We start from the raw sequence: 21442 nt of genomic DNA on the forward strand, positions 1-21442 counted from the left end.
ACATTGCCCCGTTTAAATGATGCAAATCATCGTATGCACCAATGGAATGGCCCAATGAGTCGTCTAACCCTTCGTATGTTAAGGGTGATGTTCAGGCTAGAGGCGGTACTGTGACGTTTTGGTATGTTTTTCGTGTATGGATCACTAATGTGAACCACGATGTTTATTCAAATATTATCGATGACGCTGTGTTGCGCTTTCTTCTGTATTTAGGTGGTAAGTGTCCTGTTGGCACTCCCGTCTTCCAAGACGGCAAAAGCTGTGTTCATAGGGTCCGAAGCCTGCGTTCTCCGTTTGCACGTCGAAACAAACTGCAACACGATTAGGAAAGATATCTTAATGGTACGAAAAGTGTCAGTTGACCCTAAATAACGAAAAGTGTGAGGTCATCCACATGACGACCTTTCCTTTTAGGAACTCGTTAAACTTCGATTACACAATAAATCAGTCTAATCTAAAAGCCGTAAGTTCAACTAAATACCTAGGTATTACAATTACGAACAACTTAAATTGGAAGGAACACATAGAAAGTGTTGTGGGGAAGGCTAACCAAACACTGCGTTTTATTGACAGGACACTTAGAAAATGTAACAGATCTACTGCGGAGACTGCCTACACTACGCTTGTCCGTCCTCTTTTAGAATACTGCTGCGCGGAGTGGGATCCTTACTAGATAGGAGTGACGGAGAACATCGGGAAAGTGCAAAGAAAGGCAGCACGTTTTGTATTATTGCGAAATATGGGAGAGAGTGTCGAAGAAATGATACAGGATTCGGGCTGGACATCATTAAAAGAAAGGCGTTCTTCGTTGCGACGGAATCTTCTCACGAAATTACAATCACCAACTTTCTCCTTCGAATGCGAAAATATTTTGTTGGCACCGACCTACATAGGGAAGAACGATCACCACGATAAAATAAGGGAAACCAGAGCTCGTACGGAAAGATATAGGTGTTCGTTCTTTTCGCTAGAATTGTGGTGGTGGTTCGATGAACCCTCTGCCAGGCACTTAAATGTGATTTGCAGACTATCCATATAGATGATGTAGATGTAGATGTAGATGTCTAGCGGGCCGCTAAATTACTCGACCGTAATGCAATAGAAAGTGAGAGAGATGTAGCAATCATTATTCTTGCAGTTTGGTAGCTCTACGGAATCTAATCATCAGTGAGTGGCTTAAGGTACATATGGCACACCTGAAGGAACTTGAAGACCCGCTCCCTCCCTGAGTTAAGGCTTTTATCAGGGCTAAAGGCGCGGCTTTGGCGGTGTGTCTGCCTGCTGTGATTATTATTTTTTTCGCTGTGCTTAATGATACTTGTGATTAACGTACTATCGTAATTCTGAAGGAAATGAAACGTAGCTATAGAGTTGTCTTAAAGTCATGCACTCATTTAATAAGTCAGTATCTTATGGAATTTCTCTCAGTTACGGAAATCTATGATACCACTTGCTTTTTAAACCATGTTTGGTTGTAAAGTACCTGATTCGTCTTTCTGAACATTTACGAAATTTTTTAGCTCTGAGGCAAAGCTATGCTCATATATATTTCACCGAATATAAATCGATAGTTTCATACACTGCTAGGTTATATCATGAAAAATTAACGCAACTTTATTACCTAAAATTTTGTAAAGTCAATCCAACTGTACACCGTTCACTTTCAGGCCTCTGGTCCCGCACTGATGCATTTAAGTTTCGAATGTGTAGTACGAGAGTAATCGCTGCCCTACTCTTATTTCCACTCCACAATTAGACTGAACACAGCATGCCATACTGTATAAAAATACTTTTTCTGTATTACTTTACAATGTGCACTAAGTGATTTTTGGTAACACTTTAAAAGGTGCCCCCGAGCTTTGGCCCTTGGCTGGTCGAGACATACGTCTGCTCGCTGCAGCGTCTCCAGGCTATCCGAGGCATCCGCTGTCAACGGCTGTTCGGCAGTTCCTTCATGCAGGAAGGATCTGGAAAGTCCGGTTCTACAGAGACAAAGTTACAATTTTTCCCTACAGGCAGCACACTGCACAGGACAGACTGACCTGTCCAATTAGAAAATGTCACTATGTTGCACTTGAAGTGACAAGTGAGTTACGGAACTGAACACTAATGTTATCGAAAATAAATGCCACTAAATTATTTATTACTTTGTCAATAGATATTATGTAAAATTAATGACATGGTTTAAGATACGTAATGTTAGAATTATTCAATTTATTTTGACAGCTTTGTCCATCTCTTTCATTTTCATAATACACTCCTGGAAATGGAAAAAAGAACACATTGACACCGGTGTGTCAGACCCACCATACTTGCTCTGGACACTGCGAGAGGGCTGTACAAGCAATGATCACACGCACGGCACAGCTGACACACCAGGAACCGCGGTGTTGGCCGTCGAATGGCGCTAGCTGCGCAGCATTTGTGCACCGCCGCCGTCAGTGTCAGCCAGTTTGCCGTGGCATACGGAGCTCCATCGCAGTCTTTAACACTGGTAGCATGCCGCGACAGCGTGGACGTGAACCGTATGTGCAGTTGACGGACTTTGAGCGAGGGCGTATAGTGGGCATGCGGGAGGCCGGGTGGACGTACCGCCGGATTGCTCAACACGTGGGGCGTGAGGTCTCCACACTACATCGATGTTGTCGCCAGTGGTCGGCGGAAGGTGCACGTGCCCGTCGACTTGGGACCGGACCGCAGCGACGCACGGATGCACGCCAAGACCGTAGGATCCTACGCAGTGCCGTAGGGGACCGCGCCGCCACTTCCCAGCAAATTAGGGACACTGTTGCTCCTGGGGTATCGGCGAGGACCATTCGCAACCGTCTCCATGAAGCTGGGCTACGGTCCCGCACACCGTTAGGCCGTCTTCCGCTCACGCCCCAACATCGTGCAGCCCGCCTCCAGTGGTGCCGCGATAGGCGTGAATGGAGGGACGAATGGAGACGTGTCGTCTTCAGCGATGAGAGTCGCTTCTGCCTTGGTGCCAATGATGGTCGTATGCGTGTTTGGCGCCGTGCAGGTGAGCGCCACAATCAGGACTGCATACGACCGAGGCACACAGAGCCAACACCCGGCATCATGGTGTGGGGAGCGATCTCCTACACTGGCCGTACACCACTGGTGATCGTCGAGGGGACACTGAATAGTGCACGGTACATCCAAACCGTCATCGAACCCATCGTTCTACCATTCCTAGACCGGCAAGGGAATGTGCTGTTCCAACAGGACAATGCACGTCCGCATGTATCCCGTGCCACCCAACGTGCTCTAGAAGGTGTAAGTCAACTACCCTGGCCAGCAAGATCTCCGGATCTGTCCCCCATTGAGCATGTTTGGGACTGGATGAAGCGTCGTCTCACGCGGTCTGCACGTCCAGCACGAACGCTGGTCCAACTGAGGCGCCAGGTGGAAATGGCATGGCAAGCCATTCCACAGGACTACATCCAGCATCTCTACGATTGTCTCCATGGGAGAATAGCAGCCTGCATTGCTGCGAAAGGTGGATATACACTGTACTAGTGCCGACATTGTGCATGCTCTGTTGCCTGTGTCTATGTGCCTGTGGTTCTGTCAGTGTGATCATGTGATGTATCTGACCCCAGGAATGTGTCAATAAAGTTTCCCCTTCCTGGGACAATGAATTCACGGTGTTCTTATTTCAATTTCCAGGAGTGTACTTTAGAGAATTTATATCTGAAAATTACAACTACCAATTTGGAGCTATATTAAATCTTAAAGAAATGGAAGTTTATAAAGTAATAATCTGAGTCATCGATTGTCCCAAAAGCTTCTACGACAAAGCGTTATTGATGTGTTTTGCAGTTTTGGCACCAAGTAACTCCACTGTGTCAGTGCTTCACTTAGTCACTTGTATTCCGACAGTTGTGATGAACAGTGCATGAAGCTCTTTGCTAGATATCAATGAACAACTGCGCATTATGTCTTGTAACAATTTTGTGAAATTCACTGGATGTAAAGAGTGCTCGTGCCTTTGTGCTTATTAAACAACAAACAGTGGAAATAAATGGCAGATCTGTGAAAAGACAGCAAAATACTTCAGGCTATTCTGTCAAAAATTCCAGCAGACATCGCAACTGTTGGATGCTGACACCAACTACAAGTTACGTAAAAACTTTCTCATCATCATAGAGTTCTCTCCTTAAACATTGACTAAACATACTGCATTAACAGTTTTTATAACTAGCAAGCAATAAATTTTAGAGCTATAATCTGCTACGGAAAAACTTAAGGGGGAGATTTGTAACTCGTAATGCACGATTTACTTTTCAGTAAGACATTTTCTCGATGGAGCAGCACTAACGCCCTTTATTACTATTATTATCAATATTATTATTAGTGGCAACTATTATTTTCATTATTATTGTAAATTATTAGCATTACCAGTGTCAATTATTATTACTTTTACTACTAATCCTGTGAATGTTTTTGTAATAACTTCGCTATGTGTTGTTCATGGGCATATGTAAGAGAGGGCCTTAAGACCCTATTCTGGTCAGGATAAATAAACAATAAATAAAACAAAAAAATAAATAAATAAGTCGACTGTTAGGAATCCCGCAGTCATAGAAGAAGTGGTGAACGAAGAACGCTCTTAGCTTTATTGAACGAAAAAATCCAATACAACACACGCTGATCAGAAGTACTTTAACTATCACTGTATTAGCTGAATCTTTGATACCATTTATATGTAATGAAAGGAATTATAAAATGGTAAATTAAGACGAACAGTCAGAAAAGGCCAGATAAACAACGTCCCTTTCTGCACAAGTTCACATGACACCAGTAGACTTTCGTAGATAAGACTCTGAGAAACTACAGATTTTTGATGGAAAAATATGAACACAGTGTTGCGTTTTTCTTCCAAGAACCACATCAGAGGTTAAAATAGAAGCAAAAAACACAACATTTTCGGATCTTGAGCACTTGCTACTATTACTTGAATTTGCTGCTGTCGTGGATAGTTCCAACAAATTTCTGGTGGTTATTTCTTCAGAAAGGAGGAACTGCAAGATTTTTAAATTCACGGAATGACCTAAAAAAGAAAATTGTGTTAGCAAGGGTACTGTAAATTCACTGTTGTCCAAAATTAAAGTAACAAACTGAAATTTTGCAAGGTTGTGTTTCTTTTGGTACAAAACCGTATAAACAGTTGATAGTTCAGTAGGAAAAGGTAAAGAATACGCAACCTACACAACTGCAATATGTATGACGCTAGACAAAAATGTTATTCTTTTTTTCCAACTTAACGGATTTGCACACACATACCGACAACTTGTCAATGTGCTCAGTACGGGGTGACCACCTCTGGCAGCAATACAATCCTGACAACGATGGGGCATGCTGTGAATGATGTCATCAATTTCATGTTGAGGCAATAACGTCCATTCTTCGTGAAGAGTTGCTCGAAAGTCTTGGAGAGCGGTTGGTGGATATCGAAGTGATGCAACCCATCTTCATAGTGCACTGCAGACTTTTTCTATGGCAGGGCTTCCCAACCTTTTCAGCTGGCGGACCCCTTCTTCAGTCGAAAATCCATGGCGGACCCCTAGTCAGTCAAGAGCACAGTAACTTTAAATTTCAGAGCGAAACCCATGGGAACTGAAAGCTTCTTAATGCAAGTGCCTGCCATGTTCACAATGAACCCTCCCCCCAAGATATCAATTGTCTTTGGTTTAGAGATGAATGAAAACAACTTGAAATTAACGATCCAATTTGGATTCCCACTGTATCCAGACACTTACTAGTGGTCTTACTCTCTATGTTCAACACACTATAGCCGGATTGAAATTACTTGGTAATTGACGTTTCACATGTTGGAGCTGCCTTCCTCCAAGAGCATGCATATTTCGTAACAGTCATGCATATGTGTGTGTGTGTGTGTGTGTGTGTGTGTGTGTGTGTGTGTGTGTGTGGTTTTTCGTGAAATCCGAAGAAAAATGTTCAAATGTATGTACAGTCTATGGGACTAAACTGCTGAGGTCATCAGTCCCTTATCTCACACACTATGAACCTAAGTTTAACTTCCGCTAAGGACAACACACACACACACACTCACGTGCCCGAGGGAGGACTCGTACCTTCGGCGGGAGCGGCCACGCAATCACGACGACATGGCGCCTGAGACTGCGCGGCCATTCCGCGCCGCTGTGAAGAGAAGAGGCAGACTCATGATTCGGTATACAAACATAACGAAAGAAAAGAGGCCAAGGAATTGCCTTTAAAAGACTATTGTGACTATTGTGACATATGTTGTGACAGTTTACATGTGTTTCCAAAACCGGATTTCCTAAGCCGATGTCCCAGTTCTGCTTTTGGTTGGTCAGATAAACACTTCAAAATCGATTCTGGAAATCTGCTTTTATAAAGCCGTTTCCCAGTTCCACAATAGATTTTCGTGCCCGTGTAAACAGCTCAGAAAGTCTAGTTGTTTTTACGCCTTTGCGTATACTGAATGGCAGCTGTCAGTCCATAGTCGGCAGCTAGCAGGCGGCGTTGGAACAGTGTACTGTCAGTTGGTACCTGGCAACTGGCAGGCGGCGTGGCAGCAGTTTATAGTCACAGCTGACAAATTCAACTACTACTTGGACACTATCAGGTGGCAGTCAGCTTCGACTGTAAACAAATTAGGAAAACAAACAAACAGACTCTCTTATTTCTATGTAAGAAGACAAAGCATTTCACAGAACGTAAGCCTTTTTTTTCTCAAAGGAAACAATTCTGTCAGAGGAGGTTTACCTCTTACAAGGTGGCACGTGAAAAGTCCTCATTTGTTTACGCTCGCAGCCAGTTGCCACAATATAGTGTCAGAGTAATAGCAAGTAATTTTAATTGAAGTATAGGCAAGCCATATTTTTAACTGAGAGGACAGAATATATTATAAAGAAAAGAAATTAGCTTTAGAGATCATTTTAATTTTTGTAACAAAAATATCAATGCCAACAGAACTCAATTAATAATTATTTTGTAAGTGATAGAAGACAGAAACAAAATTCCTACAAAATTGTAGTTCAGGTACGTTCACTGAATATCTACGAAGAAAAGTGCTTTCTTCTTTACTATAGATGAGTCTGTAGGAATAATAATGGAATTCTAATGTGATGGCTTACGGTGCTTCTGCTGACACAATTTTGAAAAGTTGGGTTCAATTCTTGACAACTGGAGACGGATGTATGGTTCCGCATCTAGACAGCTTTGGTATTTAGTTTTGTGGGCAGCATAGATCGAGAATCCAGATTCACACGTGTATGTTGTGGCAAACGGAAGAAGTACACGTTTTGCCTTTTCAACAAGGGGGTAGTATTTCTTGTTATCCAAACGGATCCAAAAGTGTGAGTAACCGTCAATGCCAAAACTTGATTTCAAGGTAGGGTCTGTGGTAATTCCTATCAAGAACTCATATTCATTTGATGATAGAATGTTCGGGTTTTTGAATACAGAGAATGGGTTGACCACCCATTCGTATTTCTGCAGCTTCTCATCTTCAGCTGTTGGGAAATAACGCTCCAACAATGGCATCAAGCTTCAGAGATGTTCCAGGATTTGATGAAACAAATTCTTCCCAAGCGCCAATGTTTTGTTTTCCAAAAACTTCTTGAAAATAGGAAAACACTCGACCTCCCCCTCCTCAACACTCTCTGCCCTCTTGAATGCTCGAACTCTGTCGACAGCAGTGACCTTCGTTTCAGTTTGCCCTTGAACTGGAATATTCATTTCGTTCATTTTGGAGAAAATATCTGACAAATAGGCAAGTATACATTGCCAATTTTCGTCATTAATAAGGTCTGCTAATTTGGTGTTATGCTCCAAAAGGAAAGCTAAGACTTCCAATCTTAATTCATACAACCGAAACAGTGCATTCCCACGTGAGAGCCACCTCACTTCTGTGCGGAGAAGTAGAGAACGCTGAAGGATTCCCTTATCTTCACACAGTATTGTGAAAAGTATTGACTTCAACGGCCTTGATTTTATGTAGTTAATGATTTGAATGGATTCGTCTAAAACTTTCTTGAACGAAACAGGCATTTGTTTCGTCGCTAAAGCATATCTGTGGAGAGCACAATGACTACTGCTGCAATTCTTGGCGTTTTCATTTATTTTCGTTATTGCTCCGACTGTAGGACCCGTCAAAGCTTTTGCACCATCTGTGCACACATCTATGCAATTGGACCATGAAACTTCGTTAGTCCTTAAAAAATCATCCAATAGACGGAATATTTCAGCACCTGTTGTGTTAGCAGGTAGTGGTCTGCACGATAAGAGGTCCTCCTCAAAACATACAGAATATTCATAACGGACAAAAGCCAATAAAATCGCTAATCCTGCAACATCAGTGGATTTATCTATATGCAGAGAAAATGAATTGTGTTGGATGCGACAAACAAGAGTGTCTTTCGCATCATTTGCCATGTCAACAATGCGTCTCTTGATAGTATTGTTTGGTAATGGCACCGAAGATACAAGCTTTACTGCCTTTTCATCTAGCATGCAAGAAACAATATCATTAACACATGGCTTTATGAGATTTTCTACAATGGTATAAGCTTTGCCTGTTTTTGTCACCAAGAAAGAAGCTTTTAATGAATTTTCATTAATTATTTTTGCATGAGTTTTCATGCAATGCTGAGAAGCAGCTAGGTCAGCACTCTTCCTTTTGAAAAAATAACTCTCTTTAGCCTGGAAATCCGGTTGAGTACCTTCAAAACGACGGCGCAATTTAACTGGAACCATTTAACTGATTGGAAGGACTAGCACACAAATTACACACTGAGCTTTACCCTCCTTTGTCTCCATAAAGCCCATTTCTAAATAGCTTTCGTTGTACTCATTCTCCTTGGTTATTCCACTTTCACGGGATATTGCAACCAGTGGAGTACTTGTAGCGTTTCCACATAATAAATCCGGCTGTGGAGCTTCTTGTGATTGTTCTTCCTTTGGTCGTCCTCCCTCCTCATTCATTTCAACTGGAAATTTCCCTTGTTGTGAAGGCGATGGATAAACTGCACCCTTCTTCAATGATCCTGACTTCAGCCACCGATCCATGTTAGAAGTGATAAACTGGTCAAAAATCGACTTATGAAACAGGTAGTGCACTGACAAAGCAAGTTTAACATTTAATGATGCCTGGGGCCGCATACGTGCCAGCGAGGGCTGTGATTGGTCGACAAAGCTCGCTCCGCGCATGCGTAAAAGGTTTCAGCGCATCTAGCGCCGTGAGCCGGCGCACAAACGACCCCCGTATTGTTGCGAAACAGTCGATCAGAGAAGCCGGATTCTCCGACACTAAACTGTGTATGCGTTCTCACGTTCTCACTTAGGAACCGCGGAGGCTGCTTGGGAATATGACCTGAAGTAAAAATACTCGTTTTTCACAAAAAAGTGATGAATTTGATTTTCACATTTTTATTCAATAATTTTACTCATTTTTTACATGATTTGGTGAAAGGTGGCCGCGGACCCCCTAGAAAGAGCCGGCGGACCCCTAAAGGGTCCGCGGACCACATGTTGGGAAGCCCTGCTCTATGGGATTCAAATCGGGAGAGCGGGCAGGCCACATCATACGTGCAATATCTTCCCTTCCCAAGAAAACATCAACCGCTCTTGTTCTGTGAGGTTTATCATTGTCGTCCATTAATACGAAGTCTGGGCCCGCACCACCTCGCAACAGCCGCACATGACATCCCAAGGCTCGTCAAGATACATAATAGCAGTTAAACCTTGCCGATTCACCCATACAATTTCATGAAGAGGTATTCATGCGGTCAACATAATGCCCGCCCACAACATTAGGGATTCTCCTCGATATCGACGCCTTTTCATAATGTTTGGGTCCGAAAATCGTGTTCCTTGTTCCCTCCAGAAGGGAATGCGTCGAGAATCACTCTCCAGACCAAACTGGGACTCATCCGTGAAAAGAACATTGGCCCACTGTTCGACCGCCCAGGTGGCATGTTGACAGTTCCTCTTTAGACGTTCTCTTCTGTGAAGACGCATCAGATGTACATATACAGCAGGTCTCCAACAATAAGGGCCACTCTGCCGAATGGATGCTGCGACGTCAGACGCTAGTTGCCATGCAGTGGTAAGGCCGTAGCATCGTGCTCTTACATCCAAATAACGTTTCTGTCTTTCTGATATCACACGCGGTCCGCTCTGCTCTTGTCTTTGGGTTACTGTTTCGGTATCTATAAATGGTTGCCACATCCGAGAAACAACAGAACGATTCACTTTAAGCCATCGGGCCTCATGTGTTTGCGACTGTCCTGCTTGCATTCTTCTTATGGCTCTCCACCGCAGAGGGTCTGGTGGGCGTCTTCTTTGTGCCATACTGCACCGTCGGTGACTATACACAGCGATTGTGGATGTGCGACCACTCAGCAAACACTACCGCGTTTGATTGTTTCCCTGACGTCGTCGTTGACGTGGTCGTCCGTTGACTGGAATGCCATCTTCCGTGTAGAACACGATTTTACGGACATCTGTTGACAGTTTGTATGATTATACGGTGAATTAGACACGAGACGGTGAAACAATGGTTCGCTGCTTTAATTTTGGACACCAGTGTATATGTGTACACTGATGAGCCAGAACATAGTGACCACGTGTTTAGTAGCGTGTTGGTCCACTTGTGGAGGGCAACACAGCAGCGATTCTGCGTAATGTCAACTCGACAAGTCCTTGGTAGGTCCCCGGAGGTAAGGGTACCAGATGTCTATGGACAGGTCATCCATTTCCCGTAAATGACGGGACGGTAGTTTGAGGGTGCGGAGATGGCATCTGATAGCTTCCCAGACATATTCCACTGGGTACGGTTCAGGCGAATTTGGTAGCCAAGACATCAGCGCGAGTTGACTGTCATGTCCTGAAACCACTATAGCACGAGCCTAGTCCTGTGATACGGACAGTTACCCTACAGGAAAATGCCATCACCGTTGGGGAAGGCATCAAGCATGACGAGTTGAAGGTGATCCACAATAGCGATCATGTAGTCTAGAGCTGTCAAAGTCCATTCGATTATTACTGCAGATTCCGTGGAAGCACAAGTGAGTGTCTTCCATACTGAAGTACTGCCCACTCTGGTACAAGTCTGTGGCATCATCGTTTGGAGCAACTGTTTGCCTGGGTGATGACATATCCAGACAGGGACATCGACCTCGTGTAACAAGAAACGTGGCTGATCCGAACTGCTGAGATAGCGATCAATGGTCAAGGGTCGACGATCTCGTGTTCACTGAAATAGTAGCTGACGACATCGTTGGATCAACATTTGAGTATTTAGGGGTCGTCTGCTACAGAGCCCCATGTTCAGCAATGTGTGGTGAACTGTGTGCTCCGATACATTTCTGTCTTCACCAGTGCTGTACTCTGTCGTCAGATCTGCCACAGATCGCCATCTGTCTTGATTTATAGAACAGGAAACCCTCCAACCTCCATATTCTATGATGAGGCGTGTACATCAAACTTTTTGCCGCCTACTCGTGGTTTCACTGTCAATCAACCACTTTTCAAAGATGCTCAAGGCAATAACATGCGAAAAGCCGACCAGTTTCACTGTTTCCGAGATAGTCGTTGCCAGGCGGCGGGCAATAACAACGTGCCCTTCGTCGAAGTTGCCTGTGTGCTGAGCAAAATAATGAGGGAAGTGAAACATCAGACATGGTTCGACAGCCATGTTAAGAAGCTGCTCCGACAGCAAAGAGAGTTTCACTGCAGACTTAAACGCAGCTGAGGCCTCACTTATAAAAAAAAAATCCAGTGGCAGACGCAGTAGGAGAGGTATTATGCATAACAGTATGGTTTAAAATCATTCCCAGAAGAGTAAACCACTGAAGGTAAATTTAGAGAGGTTTGAGCACAACTGGAAATTTACCAGTAGTAGTTCTCGCGCAGACACTTCGGAACTGGTACAGAAAAGGGGGGAAGTAATAATGATAAACGAAGAACCCTCCGCCAAATTCCGTAAGTTGGTTTACAAAATACAGATGTAGACGTAGTTGTAATCTACGACTCACGACTGACATGGTATGCCCACATTTGTTTCGGAGCTAGATTAAGCGATAAACTTCCTCCGTACGTTGGCCCACCAACCTCAATCGGCGCACATCCTGCCACAGTGCTCACTCTGTATCGATTGCTGGTACGGCTCCAGTTAGGAGACAGTGCACCAAACTAGACAATGTATATGGCGCTTGTTTTAACGTGGAACAACTACATATCTCGACAAACACACATCCTATGAAAGAAATGTTTGAGGTGAAAAGTAAATATATTCAAAGGGGACATTTGTCTGTGCTAAAACTGTCCGTCGCATGGAGGGCTCAACTTTTATTTTCAAATGCGAACACCCTTTTTATTGCAGATTCGGATCATACGTCAAAAAAGATCAAGCGTTTATCATTTATTGGCGAGGGTTTTACAATTACTCTGACCGCAGCTCGTGGTCGTGCGGTAGCGTTCTCGCTCCCCACGCCCGGGTTCCCGGGTTCGATTCCCGGCGGGGTCAGGGATTTTCTCTGCCTCGTGATGACTGGGTGTTGTGTGCTGTCCTTAGGTTAGTTAGGTTTAAGTAGTTCTAAGTTCTAAGGGACTGATGACCATGGATTTTAAGTCCCATAGTGCTCACAAGGGAACCTCCTCATCGCACCCCCCTCATATTTAGTTATAAGTTGGCACAGTGGATAGGCCTTGAAAAACTGAACACAGATCAATCGAGAAAAAAGGAAGAAGTTGTGTGGAACTATGAAAAAAATTAGCAAAATATACAAACTGAGTAGTCCATGTAGAACATAGACAACATCAAGGACAGCATGATCTCAGGAGCGCCGTGGTCCCGTGGTTAGCGTCAGCAGCTGCGGAACGAGAGGTCCTAGGTTCAAGTCTTCCCTCGAGTAAAAATTTTACTTTCTTTATTTTCGCAAAGTTATGATCTGTCCGTTCGTTCATTGACGTCTCTGTTCACTGTAATAAGTTTAGTGCCTGTGTTTTGCGACCGCACCGCAAAACCGTGCGATTAGTAGACGAAAGGACGTGCCTCTCAAATGGGAACCGAAAACATTTGATCGCAAGGTCTAGGTCAACCGATTCCTCCACAGGAAAACACGTCTGATATATTCTATACGACACTGGTGACGGCATGTGCGTCACATGACAGAAATATGTTGTCGATCCACCTAACTTGTACACTTGGCGAATGGGTAAAAATATTATTCTACCTTGCCCGATTTAGGTTTTCTTGTGGACGTAATAGTCACTCCCAGAAAAGTGATGAAAACATAAGAGTTTGTCACATAAACTGCAACAAATGAATGCAACAGTTTCACAGTCGCACAGTTTCCCTGTGCACTGTCAAAACACATGTTTTTAACATTTTCTAATTTTTCCCCGTGTAGACCGTCAAATCCTGCATATGTCCAAGCAAATCTCAACATGTCCTGGAATTTTGGAGAGCGAAGTTGATTATGTGTGAGTGCTTTAACTTTGATAATTGTCTGAAAATAAAAAATTCAACTTTTCACTCGAGGGAAGACTTGAACCAAGAACCTCTCCTTCCGCAGCTGCTCACGCTAACCACGGGACCACGGCGCTCCTGAGCTCATGCTGTCCTTGATGTTGCCTATCTTACACATGGACTACTCAGTTTGTATATTTAGCTTATTTTTTCATAGTTACACACAACTTCTTCCTGTTTTCTCGATTGATCTGTGTTCAGTTTTTCAAGGCCTATCCACTGTGCCAACTTATAACCAAATCTGAGGGGGTGCGATGAGGAGGTTCCCTTGTCAGAGCCATTTGAACCATCACTCTGTCTTCTTCCCGGTACGGCCTAGCAGCCTGTTTGCTGAGTGCAGGCTCTTTGAAACCACGAGGTTGCGTGAAAGTGCCCAGCAAGGAACTTGCTGAGCGCAGGTTCTAGCATTGGCTGTGGTCAGTGCCGTGCCCCGTAGGAGGGTGTGGCGGCCATGTGTCTTAAAAGCCCAGCATGGCTGTGGTCGTCTGTTGGAACCTCAGCACGTTCAGTTAATGGAGCTGCACCTGAACTTGATCCCAGAATAATGCAGACACCCGTAGTCGTTTGTCGAGACGGCATTAAGGTGGAAGACTTGACAGCAGCATGAAGGACAGCTCGAGTGGTGGTCCCAGCATACAGTCATAAAGGTGGTACTTGTACTGCCCCAGTAATGGCGACACAGGCGCCCAGCCTCCAACACTAAACAGCCTGCAGATGGGCAGATCGGTTCTTCATCCACAGAAGATGGGCCCGGCCCCCATCCTCAGTCAGTCACCTTGCGCCTAGCAGGACTGCAGCTTGCAGATCAAAAGTCCCTTCCACAGTCGGATGTCTATGAACTTGAAACCAAGTAGGCGGCAGCTTGTAAACACTCATTGAATTCACTGCAACTTAACTTCAGGATTTCAGAAAGTTCCTTAATACGAATTTTGCATTCTGAAAACCATTCTTATAACATCTATTGGTGAAGTTACTACATTTACCTCATTACAGTGAAGTATTCTGTCTGTTCCGCACTGTTGTCATAATGCTAAATCAGTTGTTCTTGGCTTTCCTCTTTGATAGTCTGATGAAACGAGCTCCTACCTTGTTTGTACTTTTGGTCTGTTATGTTGACATTTGGTTACAATCTCATTGGGTTGCAGTCAGACACGGCCCATTTAGTGGCATCTGCACTTACTTACTGCTCTACTGTGCACATTATGTTCAATGTAAAAAAGATAGTGTTAGGAAAATGCATCCCGTGTCTGTCAGGAAGTTAATACACTTGTGTCACCCTGAAACTAAAGACACCATTATTAATATTACATCTGATGGTAAAAACAGAATCGAAATGGAAGTAAAGGATGCACGCGCAAGCAAACATTTAATAGATATTAACGGCATTCATACCTAGTCACATGGCGCTTAAGTAAGGTGTTGTTATGGGAGTAACATTTAGAATTTGGCGATCAGGAAATACTTTGTGAAATCGAGTCAGCTGTTAAAGTGATTGGCGTGAAGAGTTTCCCCAATAAAATTGTTCGTGAATGGAAGCCGACTATTGTTCAACACCAGCCATGTTGTCTAACTTTCGATTCGTAGATTCTTCCCAAGTACATTCATGTGCATGGGATTAGATGTGATGTGCATCGATATTTTCTCCCTTTCCGTCACCGTTATAAATCCTCACGTTGGGGCATATAAGCTGTCAGCAGCGTAGTATCGGGCAGTGTAGGATACCTGCAACTGATTCCATAGATTCTAATTTACAGTGCTCACATTACGGAGAGGGTCACTTCGCTACGGACAGGAACTGTCCCATTTTCCTCAGGTAGCACAAAGTGGCGAGTTTTCTGTACTCATTAACATATCGTTCAAAGACAGCGAAGTCAGAAGGAGTGAAAATATCTGTGACGGTGTCGTAAGAGGTTTTCTGATTGCCAATAACTATAGTCATTTTTGTGCTCAATCTCTGGTCGATATTTTTGATATACAGGATTACAGCTCATTCTCTTCTCTTCATCATCTTATTTTCAGAAAGGAGTTTTCTGTTCTCCAATTGGTAACTCAAGACCTTCTCCATAGGTTCACGCACAGTAAATGTTCGCCAGCCCAGTCAGCTTCCGAAACCGACTAACATGGGAAATACCGCATGTACTTCAGTTTATAGAGACAACAATCTTCAACATTTTATTCGGAACCTAATAAATCGACAGCTTAGCAGACTTTATAGTGCGACTATTGTCCTTCGACCCGGAAGGATGAAAGGGATGTTCTATGAAGCTGAAGCCTTATCGTACTTCAGGGTTAACCTCAGACATTGGAACAAATGTCAGCAGCAGTTAACAAAAGCTGCAGTCTAATTTTGTGGTTGTGGGACGATTCACTACAACAGCAGAGTTAGACATCACAAATTTAAGGAACAGGTAATATAATTACGAATCATGGTTTCCAGGATCCCAGAAGGGAAGAAGGAAACAAACTGAAGCTTCATGGTATGTGATATTATTTCTGTGATTACGAAGTTGAGACAAGTTTACAAAGAACTTGACAGTATCAGCCCACTTATTAGTGTGACATTGCGCCCTCTCTGACCTGGATGCAGGTACTAATTTGGTTAGGAAGGTTGTCATAAGGCCGTTGTATCCTCTCCTGAGGCAATCACGCCCACAATTGTTGTAACAAGTTCATAATATCCTAGATAATGGCACTGGGATGAAGTTGATGTCCAAGCTGATCTCACACATGTTCTGTTGGGGACACATCAGGGGATCTTGCTGGCCACAGGAGTACCTTAACATCAAGCTGACAGTTCATGTAGTCACGTGTCATGTGTCGACGAGCATTGTCCTCTTTAAAAAACTGCCACCAAGGATGCTGGATGTCTGTGACGCACTGTTGTGTCGTAAGTTCCCTGAATCATTACCATCTGTGACCTTAGGTCGTACATCATTGCTCTCCACGCCGGGTATTAGGAGTAACACCTCTCTGTCTCTCCAAAACATCAGAATAATGGGACCTCTCCCCAGGTTGCTGCCACACTCGCCTACTATGGTCATCCATTTAGTCTGGTGGTGCAGACTTGTGACTCATTGCTGAACTCGATGTGACACCATTCATCAGGAGCCCATGTTACCAGTCATGGCACCACTCCAAATGCCACAGTTTTAGTTATAGTAGTAATGGGAGCCTACACATGGGGTGATAATTTCTGGTCTGGCTGCTACTGGTCTTATACCAACGGGATGATGCAGATGTTGCAGGGTGTCCATTACTTGTTTTTGGGAGGCAGGCGCAGATGTGCAGGGGTACATGTGCTTGGTACACAATAAGACGATTCTCCCTTGTGGTGGCCGGACGTAATCGACTGGGATCATGATGGTGAGTGAGCCTGCCTCACGTTCTCACAGAGTTCGACAATGGGATACTGTCACATCTGAATGGACCAAAAATCTGGATACTGCACGATTCGACCAGACTGCCAAATGGAAACCCATAATGAGACCCTGTCAAGTGTTAATAACACTGTCCAACACGAGTATGCAGCATCTCCATGTTCTTTACTGTGGTAACCTAACGTCTGACGCTATTCATGCGCCTTACATACCTTACCAAACCCGGTAGCAACACTAAACAAGAAAACCACTGTTGCAGTCTGTTGGCTGGTCTTCCTGTTATAGAGAATCGCAAGTACAATAGTTTACATATGCACCGATAGAGTGTATGTGTATGAAGTTACATTGACGTCCGACCATGTCTTCTGCGAACTTCCCTTTTTCTATCAGGAAATACGAGGCTAATCCCAAAAGTAAGATCTCCTATTCTTTTATAAGTACAGAACTCTGTTTGTGTGGCTGTTGGTCACACTGGTATGAAGAGTGATTCACGCGCTGTGTGTAAACAAGCGCACGCCGCGCTGAGGCGCTCAGTCGTAGCTTGGCCGCCGTTGAGAATGGAGCTCCCGTTGGATGTTACCGCCAAGTACGAATTGCGCGCAGTTATTCGGTTTTTGAACGCAAAGGGCACTGCGCCGATTGAAATCCATCGCCAATTGACGGAAGTGTATGGTGAGTCTTGCTTGGATGTCAAAAATGTTCGTAAGTGGTGTAGAGAGTTTGCAGCTGATCGGACCGAAATTCACGACGAACAAAGGAGCGGGAGACCGTCAATTTCTGTGGACTCCAATAACGCTGACAGGTACTGTGAGACTCTGAAAAAACTCAGACGGGCAATTCAGAACCGGAGAAGAGGAATGTTGAGCAACGGCGTACACATTCTCCATGACAACCCTCGCCTACACATCGCTCGGCAAACCATTGCCCTCCTGCAACAGTTTCAGTGGAACATAATCACCCACCCACCCTATAGTCCTGACTTGGCGCCCAGTGACTATCATCTGTTCCCTAGGTTAAAAGAACATTTGGCCGGAAAGCGATTCAGCTCCGACGACAAGGTGAAAGAAGAGGTTCACAACTTTCTGAACAGCATGGCGGCGAGCTGGTATGACATGGCCATACAAAAACTGCCACAGCGTTTACAAAAATGCATCGACAGAAATGGTGATTATGTCGAAAAATAGCTAAATGTTCAAGCTGTAAACTGATGTAAACCATTGTAGAAATAAACAGGTCATTGTACTTATAAAAAATAGGAGACCTTACTTTTGAGATTACCCTCGTATATGTATACATAACGTTCCCCACATCTTCCATAATATTCCCTCCAAATTTTATGTCATTTTGAGCAATGGTTCTTTTTTTTTTTACAGCATTTTGAAACTGAAACTTCAATCATAATCACCCTATACGGACACACACACACACACACACACACACACACACACACATATATATATATATATATATATATATATAGTGATTAAAGTTTCATATATATATATATATATATATAGTGATTAAAGTTTCAGTTTCTAAATTATTTTTTATTATTTTGAGCTTTTCCTCATTACAGAGGTTTATCTCCAACATAATAATTTACTTGGAAATTACACTACAAACAATAAACATTCTTAAACTATATTTTCACAATATTCCTCCAGGTTTTTCGATCTTGCGTGTCCTCTTCCCCTGCGCCCATTCTCCTCACTGTGTGCTGTACATTCTGGAGCCAGGTGGTCATTGGTCGTCCTCTTCTTCTTCTCCCCTCCGGTTCCCACTCCATTATGTTCTGGTATTCTGGCTTCCTTCATTCGTCGTACATACCTGTACCACTGTAATTTCTTCCTATCCATTACGTCATATATTCTTTCTTTTATTTCCATTCTCCTTATTATTTCGGTGTTCCTTAGCTTCTCTTTCCTGGAGATTCTTGCCGATCTTCTCCAGAAGTCCATCTCTAGAGGTTGTAATTTTTTAATGTGCTTCATGTTAATTGTCCAGGTCTCCGTTCCATTCAGAACCACACTCTCTAATATGGATTTGTATATTAATTTTTTAGTTCTGCTCATACATTCCTGCTCCATAAGACTGAGTTAAGCATCCCAATGACCCTCCGTCCGCTACTAATTTTTTTATTGATTTCTGACTCTGATTTTCCCTCGATTTCTAAAATGGATCCCAAATAACAAAAAGTGTTTATCTTTCCTTCAATGCATAGCTCATCTGAATCATTAGTCAAGTATTCTGTTTTTTGGTAATTAATTTTCAAACCCTAAGTTTTGTATGCTACTGATAGTTGATTGCACATATAGTTAGCACCCTCCCCATCTTGCGCTACGACTACTTGATCATCAGCAAACACTAAATGATGTAGGTAAACTCCATCTCTTATTTCTAATCCCATATTATTACATTTACGAGACCATGTTCTAAGTCTAATACCTATATAGATTTTAAATAATGATGGTGACATGGGACAGCCCTGTAAAAGGCCTTTGCTTGTTCTGAATTTCTGTGAAAGTTTATTACCAAGTTTCATTTGGCAAATGTTATCTTTATACATCTGTTGTATTATTTTAATCAAGGAGGGGTTTATGTTTGCTATATGTAGTGCTCTCCAAAGTAATTTTCTTGGAACAGTATCATACGCTTTTTCTAGATCTATGAAAATTAATCCTATATTTTTTGGTGTTTCCCTATGTTTCCCCAAAATCTGTCGTAATGTGAAAATATGGTCTACACATGATCTCCCAGCCGTGAATCCACATTGTTCTTCTTGGGTTCTAAAATTTTTTTCCAGTTTGTTTTTAATTACTTTCGCAAAAATTCTCATTAATGTGTTTGTAACACAAATTCCTCGATAGTTTGAACAAATTTTGCGATCCCTTTCTTAAATATTCTATTAATGTAACCGAGCTTCATCTCGTTCAGTATTGAATCTCCACGTATCATTTTGTTGAAGAGCTGTGTTATCAGTTTCACAATTTTGTCACCACCATATTTCAGACACTCCAGACTGATATTGCCTGGTCCCGGTGATTTACCATTCTTTCCTGTTCTCAACGCCAGAAGTACTTCACTTTCTAAAATCTGGGTCTCATCATCTTCATGTCCTTTTTCTTCCACTGTTCCTTCTTCTAGATATTCTTCTCTGTCCTCATTTAATAATTTTTGGAAATACTCTTTCCGTTCCTTTTGTGTTATCAGTTGGAGATTAGGTTTCAAAATGCTGTAAAAAAAAGAACCACAGTTCAAAATGACATCAAATTTAGAGGGAATATTATCGAAGATCTGGGGAACGTTATGGAAAAAAATAGCTAAAATTTTACCACTAGATGGCGCTGTAAGTGGCAGGATATGTAAAATAAATGACGTGAAGTTCACTTCTGTTCCTCAGTTTGTGCCTGAGACGCTAGGAATTACTGTCTTAGCGCTGGATCGCGCGCTGCTGGCAAGACTCTTTTACGAGAATGGTGGCCGTGTGTCAGTAGCTCTGCAGAAGTCCCGGATACTCAAGGTTATGAGAAAAGGCGTTGAATCGATGTCTGCAAAGGGTCTGGAGAAACTGATTACGAAATTCTAAAACACAGGTTCTTTTGAAGTGCAATGTGGTAGAGAGAAAACAACTGATCCAGCGTCAGTAAAAGATGTGGCCACAGCATTGCATGAGGTGGTCCAGCGGTAGTGTGCAAACATGCAGCGCACGTGGAATTGTCTGAACGTTCGACATACCTGTGAGCATGGTGTATAAAATTCTACGAAACATCCTGAATTTACTATCCATTCAGAATTACCCATGTTCAGGAACTTCTTCATGATGATCTACCAGCAAGACAAACGTTTGCTCTAGAATTTCTTGTTCTCATGGAAGTGGACAATGAATGGCGATGGAACGTTGTGCAGACAGACGAAGTCCATTTCCATCTCCAAGGAAATGTCACTCGGCAGAAACGCAGATACAGGCAATATGGGCGCCGAAAAATAAGTTCGCACATTAGCACATCAGCACATCAGAAACTGCAAAAAGGTGGGAATTTAAGGAGATGGGACCTGGATAAACTGAAAGAACCAGAGGTTGTACAGAGTTTCAGGGAGAGCATAAGGGAACAATTGACAGGAATGGGGAAAAGAAATACAGTAGAAGAAGAATGGGTAGCTTTGAGGGATGAAGTAGTGAAAGCAGCAGAGGATCAAGTAGGTAAAAAGACAAGGGCTAGTAGAAATCCTTGGGTAACAGAGGAAATATTGACTTTAATTGATGAAAGAAGAAAATATAAAAATGCAGTAAATGAAGCAGGCAAAAAGGAATACAAACGTCTCAAAAATGAGAGCGACAGGAAGTGCACAATGGCTAAGCAGGGATGGCTAGAGGACAAATGTAAGGATGTAGAGGCTTATCTCACTAGGGGTAAGATAGATACTGCCTACAGGAAAATTAAAGAGACCTTTGGAGATAAGAGAACCACTTGTATGAACATCAAGAGCTCAGATGGAAACCCAGTTCTAAGCAAAGAAGGGAAAGCAGAAAGGTGGA

Source organism: Schistocerca cancellata, chromosome 1, assembly GCF_023864275.1.
Source record: "Schistocerca cancellata isolate TAMUIC-IGC-003103 chromosome 1, iqSchCanc2.1, whole genome shotgun sequence".
Classification (NCBI taxonomy): Eukaryota; Metazoa; Arthropoda; class Insecta; order Orthoptera; family Acrididae; genus Schistocerca; species Schistocerca cancellata.